This window comes from Sus scrofa, chromosome 1 (genome assembly GCF_000003025.6).
Source record: "Sus scrofa isolate TJ Tabasco breed Duroc chromosome 1, Sscrofa11.1, whole genome shotgun sequence".
Classification (NCBI taxonomy): Eukaryota; Metazoa; Chordata; class Mammalia; order Artiodactyla; family Suidae; genus Sus; species Sus scrofa.
The window spans coordinates 174,246,539-174,266,709 of record NC_010443.5 but is presented as its reverse complement, the minus strand read 5'-3'; the positions used below and the strand labels follow the sequence as shown (position 1 = coordinate 174,266,709).

The 20,171-nt window shown below is 39.1% G+C and overlaps 1 long non-coding RNA gene across 2 annotated transcripts in view; it reads left to right on the top strand.

Moving 5' to 3' along the window:
- LOC110257011 overlaps window positions 1-20,171 on the top strand; it is a 300,296-nt gene that overhangs the window by 85,961 nt on the left and 194,164 nt on the right. The window lies entirely within an intron of this gene.

The following is a 20,171-nucleotide window of genomic DNA, read 5'->3' as shown; positions in this document are numbered from 1 at the left end:
AGGACATAGAGGGAAAAATCAGTTTGATCAAATGGTGGCAACTAAGTACACTTCTTTTCAGGATAATTTTTGAAAAAAGTAAGTAGTGATTAAAATCTTTTTTTCCCTTCTCTGTGAAGTAAGTTGGTCTGTGAAGGCAATAAGATCCTGCTGTAATTTTGAGATTGAGCAATGAAATAAAAACAATTCCCTCATAATACAGAGAATGCCAGTGAAGAACAATTCTATGTTTGCAAGTGACTAGCTCTAATGCCTTATCTCAGGTCACAGGTCTTTAAGTTCCATTGCCTAAAGGAAGTCATATGGCCAAGCTAAATACATGTCAGAAGAAAAAGTATGCTTCTCTTTCGGGAGAGGTTGGAGGAGTGAATACTGTCAACAATAGCACAATCTATCAAACACTTTCATTGTGATTTTGAATATGAAAAATGTTTTTTCTAACTACTTCAGAAAACTAAACATGTCTTGTTTATGTAAAAAAATTATATGTAGAAATTTGTGGGATATGAGATGATATGCAATTCTAGATAATTTCTAACATACAACATTAAGTAGAATTATTTTACTAATGAGTACTTTTTTCTAATATTCATGTATTTGAATTTTAACTAAGCAAAACTTGCCTTAATATGAATATTTTTTCTCAATAAACATATCTAATTATTTTAATCAGAACTTTTTTAAACAAGTTTAATTATTTTTATTTAAATCAGTAATTGGAACATCACTCAAGGAGTGTTAACGAAATAGGAGTACTTTTTAAATTGAAATACAGTTGACTTACAGTATTGTGTTAATTTCAGTTGTACAGCAAAGTGATTCAGTTTTTTATATATATATATACATGTATATATCAGATTTCAGATTATTTTTCAGGTTCTTTATTATTATAGGTAATTGTAAGATATTGAATAAGTTCCCTGTGCCATGTAGTAAACTCTCATGTCTTTAATCTATATATAATAGTGTGTATCTGCTAATAATATTCCTAATATATCCTTCCCTCTCCCCTTTTTCCCTTTGGTAATCATAAATTTGTTTTATATATTTGTGTAACTGTTTCTGCTTTGTAAATAAAGTCATTTGTACTTTTTTAGATTCCATATAATTGATATCATGTAATACTTGCCTTTCTCTTTCTGCCTTCATTTAGTATGATGATCTCTATGTCCTTTCATGTTGCTGCAAGTGGAGTTATTTCATTCTTTTAAACGGATGGGTAATATTCCATTGTATACATGTACAACATCTTCTTTATCCATTCATCTGTTGATGGATATTTAGTTTCCATGTCTTGGCTATTTGTGAATATTGCTGCTATGAACAGTGGGGTGCATGTATCTTTTCAAATTACAATTTTTAACTTTCCAGATGAATGCTCAGGTGTTGGATTACTAGATCATATGGCAACTCTATTTTTAGTTTTCTGAGGAATCTCCATACTGTTTTCCATAGTGGCTGGACCAATTTACCTTGCCACCCACAGTATAGGAGGGTTCCCTTTTTTCCACACCCTGCCATTTGTTATTTGTAGACTTTTTAATGACGGCCATTCTAACCAGTTTCAGGAGGAACCTCATTGTAGTTTTAGTTTGAATTTCTCCAGTTATTAGCTATATTGATCATCTTTTCATGTGCCTATTGACAATCTGTATGTATTCTTTAGAGAATTGACTTTTTAGTTCTTCTGCCCATTCTTGGGATTGTTTGCTTTTTTGCTGTTGAGTTGTAGGGGCTGTTTGTATATTTTAAAGATTAAACACTTGTTGGTCATATCATTTACAAATATTTCCTCCCATTCCATTGGTTGTCTTTTTGTTTGTTTATGGTGTCCTTTCCTGTGCAAAGGCTTCTGTATTTGATTAGATCCCTTTTGTTTATTTTTATTTTTATTTCTATCACCTTGACAGACTGACCTAAGAAAATATTGGAACAATTTATGTCATAGAACGTTTTGCCTATGCTCTCTTCTATGAGTTTCATGGTATCATGTCTTATATTTAAGTGTTTAAGCCATTTTGAGATTATTTTTGTGTATGGTGTGAGCATGTGTTCTAATTTTATCGATTTACATGTGGCTGTCCGATTTTACCCATACCATTTGCTGAAGAGACATTTCCCCATTGAATATTTTTGCCTGCTTTGTCAAAGATTAATTGAACATAGGTGTTTGGGTCTATTTATAGGCTCTCTATTCTATTATATTGATCTATATGTCTATTTTTGTGCTAGTAACCCACTGTTTTGATTACTATACCTTTCTAGTATTGTCTAATGTCTGGGAGGGTTATATCTCCTGTTTTGTTCTTTTTCCTCAAGATTGCTTTTGCAATTTTGGGTATTTTATGGTTTTGTAAACATTTTAGGATTATTCTAATTCTGTGAAAAATGTCTTGGGTAACTTGATATGGATTTCATCAAATCTATAGATCACTTTGTGTAGTATGGCCATTTTAAAATATTAATTCTTACAATTGAAGAGCATGGGATATCCTTCCAATTCTTTGAATTATCTTAAATTTCCTTTATTAATATTTTATAGTTCTCAAACTATTCTCATTTTTTAAAAATTTGTGTTTCTATTTGCTGTTCTGATTGGATAGTTTCTGTCATTCTATCTTCCAGCTTACTTATGTGCTTTGTATTACTTAGTCTACTGCTAATAAGTTCTAATGTGTATTTCATTTGTTATTACATTTTTTGGTTCTGACTGGTTCTTTTTTTTATATACAATGATTTTTATTTTTTCTGTTATAGCTGGTTTACAATGTTCTGTTAATTTTACACTGTACAGCACGGTGACCCAGTTATATATATATGTATACATTCTTTTTTCTCACATTATCATGCTCTATCAAAAGTGACTAGACAGAGTTCCCAGTGCTACACAGCAGGATCTCGATGCTAATCCATTCCAAAGGAAACAGTCTGCATCTATTAACCCCCTGCTCTCAATCCATCCCACTCCCCACCACCCCCGCCTTGGCAACCACAAGTCTATTCTCCAAGTCCATGATTTCCTTTTCTGGAAATATTCATTTGTACCATATATTAGATTCCAGATATAAGTAGTATCAGTTTGTATTTGTCTTTCTCTTTTTGACTTATTTCATTTAGTATGAGAGTCTCTGGTTCCATCCATGTTTCTGCAAATGGCATTATTTTATTATTTTTTATGGCTGAGTAGTATTCCATTGTGTATATATGCCACTTCTTCCTAATCCAATCATTTGTTAATGGACATTTGTTTTGTTTCCATGTCTTGGATATTGTGAATAGTGCTGCAATGAACATGTGGGTGCATGTGTCTTTTTCAAGGAAAGTTTTGTCTGGATATAGGCCCAAGAGTGGGATTGCTGGGTCATATACAAAACTATGTGTAGTTTTCTAAGTATCTCTATACTGTTCTAAGGTACCTCCATACTGTTATCCATAGGGGTTATACCAGCTTACATTCCCGCCAACAGTGCAGGTGGGTTCCCTTTTCTCCATACCCGCTTTCTTCTTTTTTGAGGAAGGCCTGTATTGCTATGAATTTCCCTCTGAGCACTGCTTTTGTGGCATCCCATAGATTTTGAGTGGTTGCGTCTTCATTATCATTTGTCTCAAGATATTTCTTAATTTCCTTGTTGAATTTCTCATTGACCCATTGCTTTTTTAGTAGCATGTTGTTTAGATTCCATGTAGTTGGTTTTTTCTCAGTTCTTTTCCTCTGGTTGATTTCTAGTTTCATGCCATTGTTGTCAGAGAAGATACTTGAAATAATTTCTATACTTTTAAATTTGTTGAGGTTAGTTTTGTGCCCCAGTATGTGATCAGTTCTTGAGAATGTTTCATGTGCACTTTAGAAGAATGTGTATTCTGATTTTTTTGGATGTACTGTCCTGAAAATGATGATTATGTCTAACTTTTCTATTGTGTCCTTTAGGATCTCTGTTTCGTTATTGATTTTCTGTCTAGAGGATTTGTCCATTGATGTGAATGGAGTGTTAAAGTCTCCTACTATGATTGTATTCCCATCAATTTCTCCTTTTATGTCTGTTAGTATTTGTTGGAGGTATCTGGGTGTTCCTACATAAAGGGCATATATATTTATGATTGTTAATATCCTCTTCTTGAATGGATCCTTTACCATTAAATAGTGTCCTTCTTTGTCTTTCTCTATGCCCTTCATTTGAAAGTCTATTTTGTCTGATATGAGTATTGCAACTACTGCTTTCCTGTCTTGTCCATTGGCATGAAATATCTTTTCCCATCCCCTCACTGTTAATCTATATGTGTTCTTTGTCCTAAGTTGAGTTTCTTGTAGACAGCAGATTGAAAGTTTTTGCTTTTTTTATCCAATCTTCCATTCCATGTCTTTTGATTGGAGCATTCAGTCCATTGACATTTAAGGTGATTATTGATAGATATGTACTTATTGCCATTTTAAACCTTGTTTTCCAGTTGATTCTTTGTTTCCCTTTTCTTCTTTTCTTGTTTTGGTGGGATGGTTTCCATTTATTTTATGCTTGAGTGCTTTTCTTTTCAGTTTTTGTGAATGTAATATTCGGTTTTGATTAGTGGTTGCCCTGTTTTTTATGTATGTTAACCCCTTCATATATCTGCTTGCTTTAGCTTGATAGTAATGTAGTCTTAAACACATCATTAAAATAAAAAAAGAATTATATATTTTCTTACTTTCCTTGCCCACATAGTATGATTTTGATTTTTTTTTTTTTTTGACATCTTCATGTTTAGATCTGTATGCTGGCTTATTTAAGTGACTGCTTTCCAGTTGTGGTTTCCTCCATCTTAATTCTTCTTACTTTTTTTTTTTAATTTAAAGAGGCCCTTTTAGCATTTATTTCGTAATGGGTTTAGTATTGCTGTACTCTTTTAGATTTTGTTTGTTGGAGAAATTCTTTATTTCCCCATCTATTTTAAAAGATATTCTTGCTGGATAGAGTATTCTACATTACAATTTTTTTTTCCTTTCAGCACTTTAAATATATCTTGCCACTCTCTTCTGGCCTGTAGTGTTTCTGTAGAGAAATCAGCTGATAGCCTTATGTGGGTTCCCTTATAATTAATGCTTTGCTTTTCTCTTACTGCCTTTAGAATCCTATCTTTATCTTTTGCTTTTGCCACTTTTATTATATGTCTTGGTGTGGGCCTGTTTGGGTTCAGTTTGTTAGGGGCCCTCTGTGCTTTCTGTATCTTGATATCAGTATCTTTTTGATTTGGGAAGTTTTCAGCCATAATTTCTTCAAATATGTTTTCAATCGCCCTTTCTTTTTCTTCTCCTTCTGGAAGTTCTATTATGCCCACTTTATATTTTCCCATAGGTCTCTTATATTGCTTTTCATGTTTTTTCATTTGGTTTTCTGTCTGCTGTCCTGATTGTGTTATTTCCATAATTCTATCTTCCAAGTCACTAATTTGTTCTTCTGCATTATTCATTTTGCTCTCTTTTGCCTTTAGCTCAGTTTGCATCTCTGCAAATGAATTTTCTAGTTTTTCTTGGCTCCTCTTTATGTTTTCCAGTTCTTTTCCAAAGGAATCTGCATTACTGTTCTTATCCTCTCTTAATTCCTTCAGTACTTTCACTATCTCCCTTTTGAACTCAATGTCTGTCAGACTGCAGAGGTCTGTTTCATTGTGGACTGCTTTAGGTGAATTCTCTTGCTGCTTTAACTGGGAATGGTTTCTGAGCCTCTTCATCTTACTTGTGTTTTTCTTTTTCGGTGAGTTTGGGGAAACCAAACTGTAGTCTTGTAAGGCTCCTTCTATGCAAGAGTTCCCCTGTACCTTTGTATTTTTGGGGGGTTACTATTTATTTTTGGTGTGGGAGTTTAAATGTTCGCAGTCTATTTCTTCCGTGTGAGCAGGCTTTTATACCCAGGATGCTCAGTGTGTTTTCAAGGAGAAAAAGGCTATGAGCAGGGCCAGTAGTCAGTGCCTGGTCATTGGGCTCTCAACAGTGGCAAGGACCTGCAGGAAGGTGACACAGGTGACTCCCAGTTGCAGGGCCCCAGAAAGTGGTAATAAGCTCTAGGCAGATCTACAATGTGACCAGGGCATTTGGTAGTAGCAGCAGCAGGGAGTTCCCAGGGGAGTGAGAGCAACAACAGCTTGTGTTCAATTGCAATGCCCTCCTCTGAGGTGATTGGAACCACAGGTGGTGTCTGTTCAGGGACCTCTAGTGGTAGCGGGCCATGACCTTATCTAGAGTCAGTGATAACTGTAGTGGTTTTCCCCTGCCACCTGTAAACCTTACATGAAGCAGCTCATCTCACTTAGCCCACATAGGAGGTGCTGCACAGGCTGCTCCTAGTTGCAGGATTCTGGGAAGTGACAGAGATCAGGCGTGCGGGTATTGCCCAGAGCATGTGGCAGTGGAAGCAGCAGGATGGGTGTGTTCCCAGGGTGGGAGAGCACCAATAGGTGGTGTTCAGTCCCAATGCCCTCCTCTGTGGTGCCCTTGAGGTGAATGGGGCTGCAAGTGGTGTCTGTTCATGGACCCCTAGTTGTGGCCAGTCACTCCCACCTCTGGAGCCAGAGATAACTGCAGTGGTTTGCCCTTGCCTCCTGTAGATCATGCAAGAAGCACCTCATCCTGCCTAGCCCCCACAGGAGGTGCTGCACAAGTTGCTCCTAGTTGCAGGTTTCTGGAAAGGGACAGTGATCAAGCATTTGGGCACTCCTCAGAGTGTTTGGCAGAGGCAGCTGAAGGGCGAGTGAGCTCCCTGGGGAGCAAGAGCAACAACAGGTGATGTTCTGTCACAATGTCACTTTCTGTGGTCCCCTTTGAGGTGCTTGGGCTGCAAGTGATTTTTCTTCAGGTATCCCCAGTGGCGGTGGGCCATGCCCACATCTGAAGTCATAGATAACTGCAGCTGTTTGCCCACACCACCTTCAGACCACCTTGTCCCACTTAGCTCCTGCGGAAGGTGCTGTACCAGCTCTCCTGGTTGTAGAATCTTGGGAAGGGACAGTAACCAAGTGTTTAGATGCTGTCCAGAGTGTTTGGCAGTGGGAGTTGCAGGATGTGTGTGTTCCCAGGGGAGTGAGAGCAACAACATATGGTGCTTGGTTGCAGTACCCTCTTTTTTTCTTTTTTGCCAGTCTCTGATATGACTGGGGGTCTCAGGTGGAACCCACTCACAGGCCCCCAGTGGTGGCAAGCCATGCCTCCCTCTGGCTTCTGAGATGACTGCCGTGGTTTGTCCCTGCTGCCTATAGATGGTGCAAGAGGCACTGTGTCACACTTAGCCCTCTGATGCCTTTAGACCACACAAGAAGTACCTGGCCATCAGTGGCCTGCCCAAGAAGTGCCCAGTCTCCCCTAAATGAGCAAGAGGATTTTCGCTGCCCATAGCTTGTGCCATAGACGCCCAGCCCTCTGAGAGTCTGCAGGCATGCTCACACTCTGGTACAGGTGATTTCCTATGGCTGTCTGCCCCTCTTCCAACAATGGGGCCTTGCCTGTCCTGTGGGTCTGGACCTTCTCCCTGGTTCCCTCTGTTGTGGCATTCCACTCCCCAGCCTAAGGCGTACTGTTCCCCTGCCTGTGGCACACTGCTCCTTAGCCTCTTAGACTGTCTCCACACCACCAGCCCCAGTCCTCTCCCTGGGACTGACCTCATGAGCCTGAGTCTCAGCACCCAGCATCTCAGGCTGTGGTATCCAGGCAGGTAGTTCAGATGATCTGTGCAGCTCCCACTTTGCTTTGCTGTCCTCAGTCCAGCTTCTGTGCTTTTCTTGGCAACTTTGAGGTCCCTCCGACTTAGCTGATCTTTCCGTCAGTTAGGTGGCTTCTGAGGATGTGGGTTCCTTTTATCCTTCACAGCTCCCTCTCAGGTATGTTAGTCCTGTCCTAATTCCTTTCTATCTCTCTCTCTTTTTTCTTTTGTTCTACCCAGTTATGTCAAGGGTTTTTTGCCCTTTTTGGTGATTTAAATTCCTCTGCCAGCATTTCAGTTGATGTTGTGTGTGAGTCGTTTTACATGTAGATGTGTTTTTTTGATGTATTTGGGAGAAGGTGACAGTGACCTCTTACTCCTCCCCCATCTTTTTTTTTTTTAATAATTTTTTTTTATTTTCCCACTGTACAGCAAGGGGGCCAGGTTATCCTTACATTTATACATTACAATTACATTTTTCCCCCACCCTTTCTTCTGTTGCAACATGAGTATCTAGACATAGTTCTCAATGCTATTCAGCAGGATCTCCTTGTAAATCTATTCCAAGTTGTGTCTGATAAGCCCAAGCTCCCGATCCCTCCCACTCCCTCCCCCTCCCATCAGGCAGCCACAAGTCTCTTCTCCAAGTCCATGAGTTTCTTTTCTGAGGAGATGTTCATTTGTGCTGGATATTAGATTCCAGTTATAAGTGATATCATATGGTATTTGTCTTTGTCTTTCTGGCTCATTTCACTCAGGATGAGATTCTCTAGTTCCATCCATGTTGCTGCAAATGGCATTATGTCATTCTTTTTTATGGCTGAGTAGTATTCCATTGTGTATATATACCACTTCTTCTGAATCCAATCGTCTGTCAATGGACATTTGGGTTGTTTCCATGTCCTGGCTATTGTGAATAGTGCTGCAATGAACATAAGGGTGCATGTGTCTCTTTTCAGTCAGTAGAGTTTTGTCCGGATAGATGCCCAAGAGTGGGATTGCAGGGTCATATGGAAGTTCTATGTATAGATTCCTAAGGTATCTCCAAACTGTTCTCCATAGTGGCTGTACCAGTTTACATTCCCACCAGCAGTGCAGGAGGGTTCCCTTTTCTCCACAGCCCCTCCAGCACTTGTTATTTGTGGATTTATTAATGATGGCCATTCTGACTGGTGTGAGGTGGTATCTCATGGTAGTTTTGATTTGCATTTCTCTTATAATCAGCGATGTTGAGCATTTTTTCATGTGTTTGTTGGCCATCTGTATATCTTCTTTGGAGACATGTCTATTCAGGTCTTTTGCCCATTTTTCCATTGATTGATTGGTTTTTTTGCTGTTGGGTTGTATAAGTTGTTTATATATTCTAGAGATTAGGCCCTTGTCCGTTGCATCATTTGAAACTATTTTCTCCCATTCTGTAAGTTGTCTTTTTGGTTTCTTTTGGGTTTCCTTTGCTGTGCAAAAGCTTTTCAGTTTGATGAGGTCCCATGGGTTTATTTTTGCTCTAATTTCTATTACTTTGGGAGACTGCCCTGAGAAAATATTCATGATGTTGATGTCAGAGAGTGTTTTGCCTATGTTTTCTTCTAGGAGTTTGATGGTGTCCTGTCGTATATTTAAGTCTTTCAGCCATTTTGAGTGTATTTTTGTGCATGGTGTGAGGATGTGTTCTCATTTCATTGCTTTGCATGCAGCTGTCCAGGTTTCCCAGCAATGCTTGCTGAATAGACTTTTTCCCATTTGATGTTCTTGCCTCCCTTGTCAAAGATTAATTGACCATAGGTGTCAGGGTTTATTTCTGGGTTCTCTATTCTGTTCTATTGGTCTGTCTGTCTGTTTTGATACCAGTACCACACTGTTTGATGACTGTGGCTTTTTAGTATTTCTTGAAGTCTGGGAGAGTTATGCCTCCTGCTTGGTTTTTGTTTCTCATGATTGCTTTGGCAACTCTGGGTCTTTTGTGGTTCCATATAAATGTTTAGATTGTTTGTTCTAGTTCTGTGAAAAATGTCCTGGGTCATTTGATGGGGATGGCATTGAATCTGTAGATTGCTTTGGGTAGTATGGCCATTTTTACAATATTGATTTTCCCAATCCAGGAACATGGAATATCTTTCCATTTCTTTACATCTTCTTTGATTTCTTTGATTAAAATTTTATAGTTCTCGGCATATAGGTCCTTTACCTCCTTGGTCAGGTGTATTCCGAGGTATTTGATTTTGTGAGGTGCAATTTTAAAAGGTATTGTATTTTTGTATTCCTTTTCTAATATTTCATTGCTGGTATACAGAAATGCAACTGACTTCTGAATACTAATCTTATCTCCTGCTACTTTGCTGAATGTATTAATCAGTTCAAGTAGTTTTGGGGTTGAGTCCTTCGGGTTTTCTATGTATAGTATCATGTCATCTGCATACAGTGACAGTTTTATCTCTTCTCTTCCTATATGGATGCCTTTAATTTCTTTTGTTTGTCTAATTGCTGTGGCTAGGACTTCCAAAACTATGTTGAAGAGCAGTGGTGAGAGTGGGCATCCCTGTCTTGTTCCAGATTTGAGTGAGAAGGCTTTTAGTTTTTCCCCATTGAGTATTATATTTGCTGTGGGTTTATCATAAATGGCTTTGATTATATTCAGGAATGTTCCCTCTATACCCACTTTGGCGAGGGTCTTGATCATGAATGGATGTTGAACTTTATCAAATGCTTTTTCTGCGTCTATTGAGATGATCATATGATTTTTGACTTTTCTTTTGTTAATGTGGTGTATGATGCTGATTGATTTGCGTATGTTGAACCATCCTTGTGAACCTGGGATGAACCCAACCTGGTCATGGTGTATAATTTTTTTGGTATGTTGTTGGATTCGGTTGGCTAAGATTTTGTTGAGAATTTTTGCATCTATATTCATCAGTGATATTGGCCGATAGTTTTCTTTTTTGGTGATATCTCTGTCTGGTTTTCGAATGAGGGTGATGGTGGCATCATAGAATGTCTTTGGGAGTATTCCTTCTTCTTCAACCTTTTGAAAGAGTTTAAGGAGGATGGGCACCAATTCCTCTTTAGATGTTTGATAGAATTCACCTGTGAAGCCATCTGGTCCTGGACTTTTATTTGTAGGGAGTGATTTTATGACCTCTTCAATTTCTAGTGATCGGTCTGTTCTGTTGGTCTGTTTCGGCTTGATTCAGTTTTGGCAGGCTGTAAGATTCTAGAAAATTGTCCATTTCTTCCAGATTGTCAAACTTGTTGCCGTATAGTTGTTCATAGTATTCTCTTATGGTTTTTTGTATTTCTGCTGTATCCGTTGTGATTTCTCCTTTTTCATTTATAATTTTGGTGATTTGGGTTCTTTCTCTCCTCTTTTTAGTGAGTCTGGCCAGGGGTTTGTCAATTTTGTTCACCTTTTCAAAGAACCAGCTCTTGGTTTTATTAATTTTCTGTATTGTTTTTTGAGTCTCTATTTTATTGATTTCTTCTTTGATCTTTATAGTTTCCTTCCTTCTGCTGACTTTAGGTCATTTTGTTCGTCTTTTTCTAATTCGTTTAGGTGGAGGGTTAAGTTGTTCATTTGGGATCTTTCTTCTTTTTTGAGAAAGGCCTGGATTGCTATAAATTTCCCTCTGAGCACTGCTTTCGCAGCATCCCATAGGTTTTGAGAGGTTGTGTCTTCATTATCATTTGTTTCAAGGTAGTTTTTAATTTCCTTCTTGATTTCCTCATTGACCCATTGGTTTTTTAGTAGCATGTTGTTTAGTCTCCAAGTAGTAGGTTTTTTCTCTTTCCTTTTCCCATGGTTGATTTCTAATTTCACGGCATTGTGGTCAGAGAAGATACTTGAGATAATTTCTATCCTCCTAAATTTATTGAGATTTGCTTTGTGTCCCAATATGTGGCCGATTCTTGAGAATGTTCCATGAGCATTTTAGAAGAATGTGTATTCTGCTTTTTTTGGATGTAGTGTCCTGAAGATATCAATTAAGTCTAACTTTTCTATTGTTTCCTTTAGGATCTCTGTTGCTTTATTGGTTTTCTGTCTAGAGGATCTGTCCATTGATGTGAGGGGGGTATTAAGGTTTCCTACTAGGATAGTATTCTCATCAATATCTCCCTTTATGTCTGTTAGTATTTGTTGTATGTATCTGTGTGCTCCTGTATTTGGGGCATATATGTTGACGATAGTAACATCCTCTCCTTGGATGGATCTCTTAACATTAAATAGTGTCCTTCTTTGTCTTTATGTCTTTTGTTTTAAAGTCTATTTTGTCTGATATGAGCGTTGTGACTCCTGCTTTTCTGTCATGTCTATTGGCGTGAACTATTCTTCCCCACCCTTTCACTTTCAATCTATATGTATCTTTTGTCCTAAGGTGAGTTTCTTGTAGGCAGCATATTGAAGGTTTTTGCCTTTTTATCCACTCAGCCACTCTGTGTCTTTTGATTGGGGCATTCAGTCCATTGACATTTAAGGTGATAATTGATAGATGATTATTTATTGCCATTTGAACCTCGTGTTCCAGTTGATTCTATGGTTCTCCATTCTTCCTTTTTTTTTTTTTTTTTTTTTTTTTTTGGTTGGATGGCCTTCTGTTATTATCTGCTTGAGTGTATTCTTTTTTCCATTTTTTGCCAATGCAATATTTGGTTTTGGCTTGTGGTTGCCCTGTTTTTTAAGTATGCTAACCCCTTCCCATAATTGTGTGTTTTAGCCTGATGGTCCTGTAAGTTCAAACACTTCATTATTATATTAAAATTAAGAAGAGAGACATACAAACAAACAAAAAGGGTTATTTACTTCCTACCATCCCTTGCCCACATTTTATGGTTTTGATGACTCTTTTTTATTTTTTTCTTTTTAATTTTATTTTGTTTGAAGCATGTTCATGACTAAATCTGTATGCTGGCTTATTTGAGTGACTGCTCTCTGATTGCAGTTTCCTCAGTCCTACTTCTTCCTCTTCTTCTTCTTCTTTTTTTTTTTCTTTTCTTTTTTCTTCCCTTTCCTTCCTTTCTTTTTGGTTTAGAGAAGCCCTTTCAATATTTCCTTTAACCTGGGTTTTGTGTTGCTGTATTCTTTAAGTTTTTGTTTGTTGGGAAAAATTTTTATTTCCCCTTCTATTTTAAATGATATTCTTGCTGGATAGAGTATTCTAGGTTGCATATTTTTTCCTTTGAGCACTTTAAATATCTCTTGCCATTCCCTCCTGGCCTGTAGTGTTTCTGTAGAGAAATCAGCTGATATTCTTATGGGGGTTCCCTTGTAGGTAACATTCTGTTTTTCTCTTGCTGCCTTTAGGATCCTCTCTTTATCACTAACATTTTCCATTTTTATTGTGATGTGTCTTGGAGTGGGTCTGTTTGGGTTTAGTTTGTTTGGGGCCCTCTGTGCTTCTTGTATCTTGAACCCAGTATCCTTTAGATTTGGGAAGTTTCCATCGATAATTTTTTCAAATATATTTTCCATTCCCTTATCTTTTTCTACTCCTTCTGAAATTCCTATTATGTGTAGATTGGCCCGCTTTATATTATCCCATAGGTCTCTTATATTGCTTTCCAGTTTTTTGATTCGGTTTTCTGTCTGTTGACCAGATTGAGTGATTTCCATTATTCTATCTTCCATATCACTGATTCGTTCTTCTGCATTATTCATTCTGGTTTTTACTGCCCCTAGTTCAGTTTGCATCTCTGCAAATGAATGTTCTAGTTTTTCTTGGCTCCTCCTTATATTTTCGAGTTCCTTTGTGAGGGTATCTGCAGTATTGTTCATATCTACTCTTCATTCCTTCAGTATTTTCACTATATCTCTTTTGAACTCCAGGTCTGTCAGACTGCAGAGATCTGTTTCATTGTTGACTGTGTTAGGTGAGTTCTCCTGTTGGTTTGACTGGGGGTGGTTTCTCAGCTTCTTCATCTTGCTTGTTGTTTTCTTTCTCCTGAGGGAGTTGACTCTCTGTTATCGGGCATTGTTTGCCTTGTCACTGCCGTGGAATATTTCCTGAGGGCTGGTGTTGTTTGTCAATCTTTTTTGAGGCAGTGTGGCTTTTCTGGAGTGTTGATGGGGCTAACAGTGTTTCTTTGAAGCAAAGGAGGACTTCCTGAGGGCAGAAAGGACTGGGAGGTCCACACCACGATGGTAGCAGATTTCACTTGGTCATGCAGAGTTTGCTCTGGTGTTTTTAGGCTGTGGGGTTCTTGCAGGGGGTTGGCAGTGTTGGGCAGCTGTTCCTCAGGAGTGCATCACCCCCTGGGGGCTGGAGCAGCTATCTGGGTCACTGAGAACCTAAGAGCCTCTTCCCTAGGCCAGCCCAACTCAGAAGGACGGCCTGAGAATGTAGGCGGATCTTTCCACAGTCTGGCCAAGCTTGTTGCAGCTTTTCTGGGCTGCAGGAGGTCCTCCAGGGGGCTGATGGTGCTGAGCAGCTATTCCGCAGGAGTGGGGCACCCCCTGGGGTCTTGGGCAGGTAGCAGGGCCATTGGAAACCCAAGAGGCTCCTCCCTGGGGCAGCCTGACTCAGAAAAACCATCCAAGAATTAGGCATATCTATTCATGGCCTGGCTAGGCTTGTTCTAGCTTTTCTGGGCTGCAGGCCTTTTCTCGGGGGCTGGTGGAGTTTGGTGCTGCTCTGTGGAAGTGTAGCCCCTCCAAAGGGCAAGCAGGCTTGTGCAGGGACAGCCCCTGTGATGGTAGGCTTCAGGCAATTGTTGAGGCCAGCCCTCTTGGATGGCAGGCAGCCCCAGGTTCGGCGAGAGCGTGGGGGGTGTGGGGGTGGGGGAGGGGATGCACTGGGAAGCACAGCTTTCTGATAGCTAGCGGGCCTGTAAGCTTGCTGTGGCATGGGGGTATTCTATGGGGTCCCACCCCTTCTTCTCTCCCCTCCCCAGCACTGGCGCAGACCAGGCTCTTCTCCCAGGTTCCCTCTGATGCAGCTTTCCACTTCCCCGCCCCTAGAGTATTGCTCCCTTCCTCTGCAACAGCTTTGTTTTCTAGTCTCCCAGGCAGTCTCTGCCCCGTCAAACTTGACAGACCTGTTTCTAGACCTCCCAAGCAGTCTCCACTCCGCCCCGCCCCCCCCAGCCCTTTCCCGGGGACTAACCTCTGGAGCCAAGGACTCTGTGCCCAGCCTCCACCCAGGCATCTCAATTTTTGTTGACTGTGCCCGTAGTTCAGATGGTCCGTTTGGTTCTTGATCGGCTTTTCCGTACTCCAACTTACTGCTACACTCTTCTCTGCATCTGGAGATTCCTCCGGTTTGTTTGATCTTTCCCCTGGTAGGTGACTTTCCAGGGTGTGGGATCCCTTTCTCCTCCGCAGTTCCCTTTTGGGAGTGCCCATCCCGCTGGGATTCACCTTCTCTCACTCTCGTCCTTTCTCCCATTCTGCCCAGTAATTTCATGAACTTCTTGACGTTATTGGAGTTTAGGTTCCTCTGCCAGCGATTGGTTGCTGTTCTGTGTGAGTCATTTATTCTGTAGATGTGCTTTTTTTGTTGTGTTTGTGTGAGAGGGTGAGCGTGTCCCCCTACTCCTCCGCCATCTTGTCCTCCCTCATTCTCTTCCACTCCTCCCCCATCTTGCTCCTGCAGCCTGGTTCTTTTTCATATTTTCCACTTCCTTGTTAAAATTCTACCTTAATTCATCTATCCTTCCCCTAATTCAGTTAGCATTCTTATTCCTAATGCTTTGAATTCTTTATCTGGTAAATTGTTTATTTCTGTTTCATTATTTTTTCAGATGTTTTCTCTTGCCCTCTCAATTGAGGCCAGTCCTCTTCACATTTTGCTTTACTTTCTCTGTATAAATTTAGGTGAAACACCTACCACAGTCCTAGAGCATTGTCTTTATGTGGGAATATCCCTGTATAGTCTTCGTGTTCTTAATGACTTTGGTGAGAGAGGTGGTTTGACATGAACACAAGTCACATCTTTCCTGACAATATGCCAGCAGCTATTACTTTAGTAGGAGATGAGGCTGGAGATGGAGGGCCTATGGCTGGGCCAAGTGTGAGCTAGTGCTTCTCTTCTACTCAGTAGCCATTATCACCCTACTGAAGGCAGTGTCAGTAATCCTAAGTGGCTGGAGCTGAATACCTGAAGGAACAGTCTGGACTGGCTCTATTTCTTTTAGGAGTGTGCTCTCCCCTCTGCCAGCACCTGCACCCTTGCCCCAAAAGGGAGAAATGCTATAGCAATAGGGATCTGTGTATACTCTCAGTTTTTGATGGGGCACAGACTGTACCAGTCCACCCACAATCAGAGGTCCAGGTTTCTTCTGATATGCTGCCTGAGAAAGCGCTAGTAGCTGCCACTGCCTTGCTCAGATGCCATTTCAGGTCTGAGTCTTCTTTGTCCTCATGTCTGAGCTCTTCCCTCAACCTCTGTGGTCCCCAACCTGGTGTGACACCCCTCCAACATGGCAGGCCTGCATTGGCTCTTTGTGTGTGGTAGGGCACAGGCTGTGGTGGTCAGGTTGCCATAAGCTCAAGGTTACTTCTGATATTTCCTGTGCAAGTGCCAGTAATGGATGACCCACCTCACTCAGACATTGCTTCAGGTCCAAGTCACCTTGTTGTCTCATGGCCACACTCTTTCTTCAAGTTTGGTGGTCCTCAGTCCAGCATGGATCTGTGATATGAAGTAAGTGAGGCTGGAGGACTAACTCAGCTCAGGCTGGGGCATGCACAGGGGTGATCACAGGAAATAAAGGAGTTTTCAATTTGCCTTTTCTGCCTTATCAGTGTACACGTGCTCCTCATCAGTGGAGTCTGAACTTTCCACAGACTTCCTATTAGTCTCAGCATCCTCCAACTAGCCAAGGGTGCTCATTTTTCCTGTCACCTCTCAAGATTGGAGCACCCAATACATGGGTTGAACCACTTGCTCCCCAGGGCAGATCTCTGCTCTGTAATCTCCTTTTTTCTCTAAGGGGATCTTGAGCTGTTCCCTTCTCTTCCTACCCAGTTATCTGTGGGTATTTCTTATAGGCTTGGTTGTACTGGAGTCTCTCTCTTAGTTTCCAGGTAGTTTTCAGTGAGAATTGTTTCATATGTAGATGTATTTTTGATGCAATCTTCAAGGGAGGTGAGTTGCATCCTCCCACTCTGCCATCTTGATTTATCTTTCTATCCCTCTAATAATGCGGATAATCTTTCCATCCATCAAAGTTCTAGAATGAGCAAAATATACTCTTAAACTAGTTAATTGAGGCTAATTTTAAAAGTTCACTACTCTCCTAAGGTTTGGGAAAAAGTTAAGAAAACCAATAAGATAGTGTGTTACTCAGGAGGTAGCAAAAATAGGGAGTGCTTATTACCCCTAGGCTATCTACCTAACCTGATTCTCTTCCTAAATAGGATTCTTCTATGCTCTGATCCTCACATACAATAAAAGAACAATGTGGGGGAGTTCCCATTGTGGCTCAGCAGTTAACCAGCCTGACTAGTATCCATGAGGACATGGGTTCAATCCTTGGCCTCACTCAGTTGGTTAAGGATCTGGTATTGCCATGAGTTGTGGTGTAGGTCGCAGATGCGGCTTGGATCCTTGCATTGCTGTGGCTGCGGTGTAGGCTGGCAGCTACAGCTCTGATTTGACCCCTAGCCTGGGAACCTTCATATGCTGCAGGTGCAGCTCTTGAAAGATTAAAAAAAAAAAAAAAAAGAAAGAAAGAAAAGGAAAACAATGTGGGGGAAATGCTTTCATGAATCCTATACGACTTGGTCTACAGACATCAGAGCCAGATGGAAATGATAAATAGTAGCTATAAAAGCAAAAATAGAATAAATACAACAGAATATTTTTATTATTAATGATGCTTTACATTTAATTTATATATAAGTCCAAATTTTTTTTGGTCTTTTTTGTCTTTTAGGGCTACACTATAAGTCCAAATTACTTAAGAAAAGCTCCTATAAAGTAAATAAAATACAAGAAAATTAATTAACCAAGTAAACACTAATATTTATTTTATAGTCAAATCACGTGTTATATAATCCACTTCTTTAAAATATGAGTATTTATTACAGGCATAATGAAGCTATTTCTAATAATTCGAAGATTGCTAGTAATACTACTTTGTCATTAATTACCTTGCAGAAATTTCTATTATAATCCTTTTGAAGTGCTTTATGTTTTACAAAGAAGCTTTACAACTATTATCTTATTACTAAGAATAACTTATAGAATGAATGCTAATTTTCTAGATAATATTCATTTACTTACTTGAAAAGAAGTTAAAGATGTGAGTTTCATAGTATGTAAGCCTGAATATAAATAAAATAGTTAATTGCATAAAATTGATTTTATAGCTCAGCTTACCAGGGAAATAAGAAAATAAAGCCATTCATTTAAGAATATAAGTATTTTGAGGAGCAAAATAGAAGATTAATGACATTATTCTATTATAATATTACTTCTGTGTAATTGATGAAGTTGGGCTGTTTGATTATATCTTTGATTATAACCAATTTAAATACATAGGAGGTAAAATAACCATTCAAATGACTTAAGTGGTCACTTTCTGGCCACAATACTTCCTCAAACATGATCCTGTTAATGAAGAACCCTTTCTCCCCTATACTATCTGAAAAGTACATGGATGAAAATCATAATTTTATACATCAATAAGACATGCTCTTTTTTTAATATGTTGGATACATATTTTATTTATTCTTCTGAGGGCTTTAAATGTACTTTGTTTTCTTTTTTGGCCATCCATGGCATAAGGAGTTCCCCAGGCTGGGAATCAGATCCCAGCTGCAGTGTGTGCAGTTCTGGTAAGGCTGGATCCTTTAATCCACAATGCTGGGCCAGGGATTGAATCTTTGTTCTGGTGCTACAGAAAGACTGCCAATTCCATTTTAGCAATTTTTAATGGAAATAATTATAATAATTTTATAGCTGAGTCCTTACTTCCAAATTAAATTGGTATAAGAATTTTTTTCTGTCTCAAAAATTTTGTTATTTATCAAATTAAATTATATTTGTTTAAAATATGAATTTTTAAAAAAACTTATCCCCAAAAAACAGACTGGCTCACCCTCACATGAATCTAGAAATTTGTTCTTCAAGTGAAAAAATACTAATTTTATTTAGATTTTATTAGTTTTAAAAAAAATCCTCCAGTAGAAGCTTTCAAAATATGTCAATTTCTGCTGTAGAGCAAGTATGTATGACCCGATCATACATGTACATATATATTCTTTTTATGTTTTTATTTGCTGTACCGCAGAAACTGACTCAATACTGTAAATCAGTTATACTCTAAAAAAAGTATATTGCCCGTTATTAAGGGAAGGATAGCAAAGTAAAAATTTGTGAGAGTTTTATTGTCAAAAAAATCTGGACTTAAGGAGAGACTTTATTCCAAAATATTAATACATAGGGAAAACACTCAAAATATTAATACATAGGAAAAACACTGATAACAAAAATTGCACATATGTCAGAGGATAGGTAAATGGAATTTTCTTTTATAAGAAGGAGAATTTAACTCACTAAATGTACCCTAGCCAGGGGAGTTCCTGTGGTACAGTGGTTAACGAATCCAATTAGGAGCCATGAGGCTACGGATATGATCCCTGGCCTTGCTCAGTAGGTTAAGGATCCGGTATTGCTGTGAGCTGTGGTGTAGGTTGCAGATGCAGCTCGGATCCTGCGTTGCTATGGTTCTGGCGTAGGCTGGTGTCTACAGCTCCGACTGGACCCCTAGCCTGGGAACCTTCATAAGCTACGGGAAGCAGCCCTAGAAAAGTCAAAAAGACAAAAAAAAAAAAAAAAAAAAAAAAAAAAAAGTGTACCCTAACTAACCAATCTATGTTTTGGTTTATTGTTTGTACATATTTTAGCTTTTGGTTTTAAAATTTTTATACATTTTCACTAATTTTTAACATTTTATTTAATATTATTAATACAATTGGCCTTCTCAAACTTGAGTATCTATAAGAATCAATTGAGAACCTCTTTAAAATGTAGATGCCAGGTCCCTCTCCAGATGTTCAGATCTGGTAGATGTAGGGCAGAATGTGACATCTGCATTTTAAACCAGCACTTCATCGTCAGCATAACTAGGAAAGGGAATTAAAAAATAGTCCAATAAGAACAAATTTGTAACAAAATTAAGGGGCAGCACTGAAGGCCTAATTGATTTAAAGAACTTGAAAAAAGATTTGAAGTGCTATCTACTCAAATCTCCTATTTTTTTCTCTCTAGCATTTCTTTGTGGTCCACTCATAAAAGTAAAGAAGCTACTTTTTAGAATTAATCCAGAGAATAGGTGTTAGTTGAGTGTGACAGAAAAAAAAAAAAAAGGAGTCAGAGTGAATAAAGACTATGGAGAGAGTAGTTCAGAGGATCCAGGCTTATGGAGAAGGAAGAAGGGCCTAATGAATGGGGAAAACACTGGTGTATGGAAAGGACGCGTAGTATCAGTGCCGAAGCCAAAAGGGAAAGGTAGGTAGAGTATAGAAGAAGTCCTTGAATTTAAAATGTAGTGTTCATCTATAACTTTTCCTAA